The 6000-nt window shown below is 40.0% G+C and overlaps 1 protein-coding gene across 1 annotated transcript in view; it reads left to right on the top strand.

The window, feature by feature from the left end:
- The first annotated feature begins 5236 nt into the window (after positions 1-5236).
- Positions 5237-6000, top strand: part of CASR (calcium sensing receptor) — a 146669-nt gene continuing 145905 nt past the window's right edge. Inside the window, exon 1 of the mRNA XM_033211041.1 lies at positions 5237-5311. The gene's annotated coding sequence lies outside the window, so the exon portion shown is untranslated. The remainder of the gene's footprint in view (positions 5312-6000) is intronic.

Genomic DNA, 6000 nt, shown 5'->3' with positions numbered 1-6000 from the left:
ATCAAAACCATCCTGGCTATGGTGAAACCCGGTCTCTACTAAAAATACAAGAAATTAGCCGAGCGTGGTGACGGGTGCCTGTAGTCCCAGCTACTTGGGAGGCTGAGGAAGAAGAATGGCATGAACCTGGGAGGCGGAGCTTGCAGTGAGCCGAAATGGCACCACTGCACTTCAGCCCGGGTGACAGAGCTAGACTCCGTCTCAAAAAAAAAAAAAAAAACAAAGTGAGTGATTGGTGGAAGAAAACAACTTTACTGAGGTGGCAGTGTTACAGCTCTGTGACTGCTCCTGCAGAGCAGTGTTACCCCATATGCAGTGTGCTGAGAGCAGCAGCTCAAAGGCAGTTCTGCAGTCATATCTACTTTTAATTACACGCAAATTAAGGGGTGGATTATGCAGAAATTTCTAGAAAGAGTGGTAACTTCTGGGTTGTCAGGTCGCTGCCACGAAAAGGGGCAGTAACTTGCAGGTGTTGCCATGGAAATTGTAAGCTGACACAACACACTGGTGGGCATGTCTTATGGAAAACTGCTTGTGCCCCATCCCTGGGGCATTTCTCAATTGAGCTAGTCCTCAATTTGGTCTGATGTCTGAGCCCAGAGTCCAGTCCTGCCTCCTACTTCAGAATCAGAAAGGAGGCCAAATAGCCAAAGTGATCCTAAGCAAAAAGAACAAGGCCAGAGGCATCACATTACCTGACTTCAAACTATACTACAAGGCTATCATAACCCAAACAGGATGTTATTGTTACAAAAGCAGATACATAGACCAGTGGAACAGGTTAGAGAACCCAGAAATAAAGCCACACAACTACAACCATGTGATATTTGACAAAATCAACATTAACAAACAATGGGAAAGGATTCTCTATTCAATAAATGGTGCTAGGATAGCTGGTTAGCCATATGCAGAAGATTGAAACTGGACTCCTACATTTCACCATATACAAAAATCAACTCAAGATGGATTAAAGATTTAAATGTAAAACATAAAACTATAAAACCCTAGAAAAAATAACTAGGAAATACTGTTCTGGACATTGGCCCTAGCAAAGACTTCATGATGAAGACTCCAAAAGCAATTACAACAAAAACAAAAACTAGTAAGTGGGTCCTAATTAAACTAAAAAGCTTCTGCACAGTAAAGGAAACTATCAACACAGAAAAGAGACAACCTACAGAATGAGAGAAAATATTTGCAAACCATGCATCTGACAAAAGTCTAATATTCAGAATCTAAAAGGAACTTAAATCAACAGGCAAAAACCAAACAACCCCATTTAAAAGTGGGCAAAGGACATTAATGAACAGACAGTTTTCAAAAGAAGATATACATGTAGCCAACAAGCATATGACAAAATGCTCAGTATCACTAATCATTAGGAAAATGCAAATCAAAACCACAGTGAAATACCGTCTCATACCAGTCATAATGGCTGCTATTAAAAAGCCAAAAAATAACAGATGCTGGCAAGGTTGCAGAGAAAAGGGAACACTTATACACTGCTGGTAGGAGTGTAAATTAGTTCAGCTGCTGTGTAAAGCAGTCTGGAGAGTTCTCAAAGAACTTAAAACAGAACTACCATTCGACCCAGCAATCCTGTTATTGGTTATATACCCAAAGGAATACAAATTGTTCTACCATAAAGATACGTGCACACATATGTTCATGACAATACTATTCACAATTACCAAAGACATGGAATTAATCCAGATGCCCATGAATGATGGACTGAATAAAGAAAATGTAGTAAAGTTGCAAAGACAAAAAACATTTTTATATCTTCTTAAACCTATGTAAGGTACATTATTGTTCGCCCCCTCCTCCTCTTCTTCCTCCCTCTCCTCCACAGTGCTGTTTATTGAGCATACCATGTGCCAGGTACTGTGTTAAATAGTTTACATACGTTATCTTGGGAAGAAGGAAAAAGGCTATCTTGCGAAAGTCTAAAAAGTTATTTTAAGAAGAGAAGGGGGAATCAAATGGAAAGAAGAGTGAACCTGAGATATTCTGAGAATTTAAAGAAGAAAAAAATTACGAGAGCAGCCAAACGGTGAACTAGTGTTTGTTGTATTCTGGCAGGAAGAAGAGGTGTGATTTGAGCCCACGTTGTCCTCTACTATGATTCAGGTATACGTGATCATAAGGAGAAGACTGGTGGGGAAAAGGAGGGTGCCAGGAAATAATCCATCCTAAAGAAAGACAGAATCCAGGCATGGATGTTTGATTCAGGAATCATGGAACCATTGTCAAAAGTGGATTAAGAAGAGTTTTGAGAAAACCAGAATATCTGTCACTCAGCCTGTTGTCTGATTCATATTTGACCTGAAGATGGAGCCAGTTCTAAGAAAGAAGATCCATGGATCATGGTGATGTCATGCACAAGCTTTTTCCAGCAACACTTGAAACAAATCTACTCCTGGGCTTTCCCATTATGTGAACCAATAGACTGTTTTCTTCTCTCTCTCTCTCTCCTTCTCTCCTTCAACCCCCTTTTTATTCCTCAAGTTGGTTTTGCTCCTTAATTCAAACTTTCTATTCTATACCAAAAATAATTCCTAATTTATAAATTATAGAATGGAAAGGTGTTGGCCTTGCTGAGCCCAAAGGCACAATGAATATTTTCAGCCCACCCTCTTTCTCTCTCAGGTTTTGTTCTTGGCACAGATTTTCTTTTTCATGTTGATCTCCTTCTCTCCTATTATAGGGATTCTTCTGTGCAGCTGGGAAAAATGACTACAGATGGCTCCAGTGTATGTTGTCCACAGCATCTTTTCTGTTACCTCCAGCAAAAAATATCCTTAAGGAGGATGCAGATTGGGCTCATTTGGGTCACAAGTTCATCCCTAAAGCAATCACCGTGGCCAGAGATTTTTGACTTTATTAAAAGGACCAAGTGTTTCTCTCTTCTGCTCCCTCCCCCAAATTCTAGGAGAATGGAGTTAACCCAAAATTAAATAAATAGAAAGGGGGAAAGGTGGTATAATAGATATTGTTGGTTCCTCACCCTTACTTGGCCAAGGAATCCATCCCCCAGATGCTGTGAGTGTTGACTATTAACAACCCACAGTCGCTCTCTCTGTGAGACTTGCCCTTGACCAAATAAGAACCCCTTCCCCAATTCTATCTTTATTTAAAACTTTATTGTGTTCATCATGAATTTTTAAATTCATTTTTATTTATTTAATATGTTGCATTAATATCGTATTAATCTTGATTATTAAGTTTTTTACTTTCTCTCAAACTTTACCCTGTTCACTTCACCCTAGTCCTGGCCCTGGCTAAGAAGCTATACTCCAGTTCTCCATCACCCCTCTAGGGACAGACCTCAGCCAATGATTAACTGGTGTAGGGGTACAAAAGGTCACCCCCTTGCCTCAAGGTAGGGATAACTGTGCAGTAGAATTTGTGTTCCAGAGTTGCCCCAGGATCAGGCACTAAAGCTAATCACCAGCTAAGACCACATTCTTGCTTTTATCCCTACCCTGTCCTGCCTTCCCCACTCTCTTTTCTTGAGAGTGTTCCACACACATATCACTTGGATAAGATTACCTGCCTTAGGTTCTGCTTCTAGGGAAGCCTACCTAAGAAAGTTGACACCAGGAAAGGTCCTAGGAAGCAGACAGTAAGTGTAGGATTTTGTCATTGGATTACTCACCAGTTGGATAACAATAGGACTAGCTGCTGATACTGCCTAGATGCTGTGTGCCATGCACAAAAAAAGTATTTCTGTGGCAACAGAAAAGGACTAAGACACTGTGAAAGTGGATTTTTAAGGCTTTTACCTGTAGTGAGCTGTAACGGGATACAGGTGCAAGAGGATGCACTAACTGGTACAATATCCTAGGTTAGTGATTCCAGTAATCTGCACATTAAAGTCACCTAGGAAACTTAAAAATTCCTAGGCCCAGACCACACCTAAGACTAATTACATTACAATCTCTGGGGGTAGGACACTGGCACTGGTATTTTTAGACACTCCCATGTTATTCCTATGTGCAGACAAGTTTAGAAACTACTGCCTCAGGCAGTTGGGGCTTGTAGGGTAATAGTGCCTGCAAGAAAGGATTGTGGAATGGATAGCTGTTGTTAATTATTATTGATTCATGGCAGAAAGAAAAATCTCAGGCTCAGATCTATTAATCAACAACTTTAAGGCTAGGTGCAGTGCCTCACACCTGTAATTCCAGCACTTTGGGAGGCCGAGGTGGGTGAATCATTTGAGGTCAGGAGGTCAAGACCAGTTTGGCCAACATGGTGAGACTCTATCTCTACTAAAAATACAAAAAATTAGCCAGGCATGGTGGCAGGTACCTGTAATGCCAGCTATTCAGGAGGCTGAGGTAGGAGAATTGCTTGAACCTGGGAGGTGGAGGTTGCACTGAGCTGAGATCGCACCACTGCATTCCAGCCTGGGTGACAGAGTGAGTCTCAAAAAAAGAAAAAAAAAAAGAAAAAGAAAAAAAGTTTAAGCAAAGTGTAAGAGTCAAAGTATCTCCTTGAAAGCATTTAAAGACACTCATTTCCTGCAGTAGGAGAGCTGCACAACTGAAGATCAGGTTGAGGATTTTCATAAGAACTTTTAGTTGCCTAAACCTCTTGGTCTGCAGAAGTGACCAACTCTCCCTTGTTATAAGATAGGGGCCTTCTATGTATTGAAGGCTATTAAAAGGTGTCAAAGGAGGCAGTGCTTTGCAAATAAAGTTGCCAGATAAAATGCGAGATGCCCAGTTAAATTTTAATTTCAGATAAACAATGAATAATTATTACATTTTCATGAATTATTACAGTATCATAATCTCCTGTATCCTATGTTTTTATTTGCTAAGTCTGGCAACCCTATTTATAAGGTAATACTTACCCTACTCAGGATCTGCCCTAACCTTTCATCCGGCCTCCAGACACATTTTTAAGGGTGGAGGGTGGGAAGAGGGTGAGAATCGAAAAACTATTTATCAGGTTATATGCGCATTACCTAAGTGATGAAATAATCTGTACGCCAAATCCCCAAGACATGCAATTTACTCATGTAACAAACCTGCACATGTACCCCCTAAACCTAAAATAAAACCCAAAGTGCTGGAATTCAAGTGTTAGCCACCACACCTAGCCTTAAAGTTGTTGATTAATAGATCTGAGCCTGAAATTTTTCTTTCTGCCATGAATCAATAATAATTAACAACAGCTATCCATTCCACAATCCTTTCTTGCAGTTAGAAAGGAAAAAAAAAATCAGCAAAACCTGATTGAGGAAGTATGAGGCTTGCTAAGGGAAGAGAGAGAAAATACGCCAAAGGAGCTGTAGGACCTGGTAAGAGGGGAATAAGGATTGTTGAAAATCCGGTAATATCTGTTATCTCTATGCAGGAATGACAGTATAAAATTCTATGTCAGAAGTGGGCTTTACAGTATCAATGGGATAAGTGTATTAATTTGTTTTGTACTGCTGTAATAGAATACCTGAGACTGAGAAATTCATAAAAATTAGAGATTTATCTCCTCCAGTTCTGGAGGCTGGGAAGTCCCAGGCTGAGGGGCCCTTATCTGGCAAGGGCCTTCTTGCTGTGTCATCCCATGGTGGAAGGTGGAAGACCAAGAGCGCACACGAGCACACAGGCACAAAAATGCATGAGACAGAGAGAGAGAAGGGGGCAAAGCTGCTTTTATGACGAACTCACTCTCACAATAATGAACCCACTCCTGAAATAACAACATAATCAATTTATGAGGGCAGAGCCCTCATAACTTAATCACATCTTAAAGTTCAGGTCCCACCTCTCAGCACTGTTGCATTGATAATTAAGTTTCTAACACAGAAACTTTGGAGGACATATTCAAACCATATCACCTGTTTATTAGTTATTATTATATTTATTATAATTGCAGATACATTTCTGCTTAAATCTATTTTATTTTGTGCTTTTTATTTGTCTCACCTGTTCCATGTGTGTTTTCTCTTTTTTTCTTGCCTTTTTTTAGATTGTTTTAAAACATATTAGT

Source organism: Trachypithecus francoisi, unplaced genomic scaffold, assembly GCF_009764315.1.
Source record: "Trachypithecus francoisi isolate TF-2019V2 unplaced genomic scaffold, Tfra_2.0 Lachesis_group0, whole genome shotgun sequence".
NCBI classification, from domain to species: Eukaryota; Metazoa; Chordata; class Mammalia; order Primates; family Cercopithecidae; genus Trachypithecus; species Trachypithecus francoisi.
The sequence above is the reverse complement of the archived record's forward strand: the minus strand, read 5'-3'. Positions and strand labels throughout refer to the sequence as shown.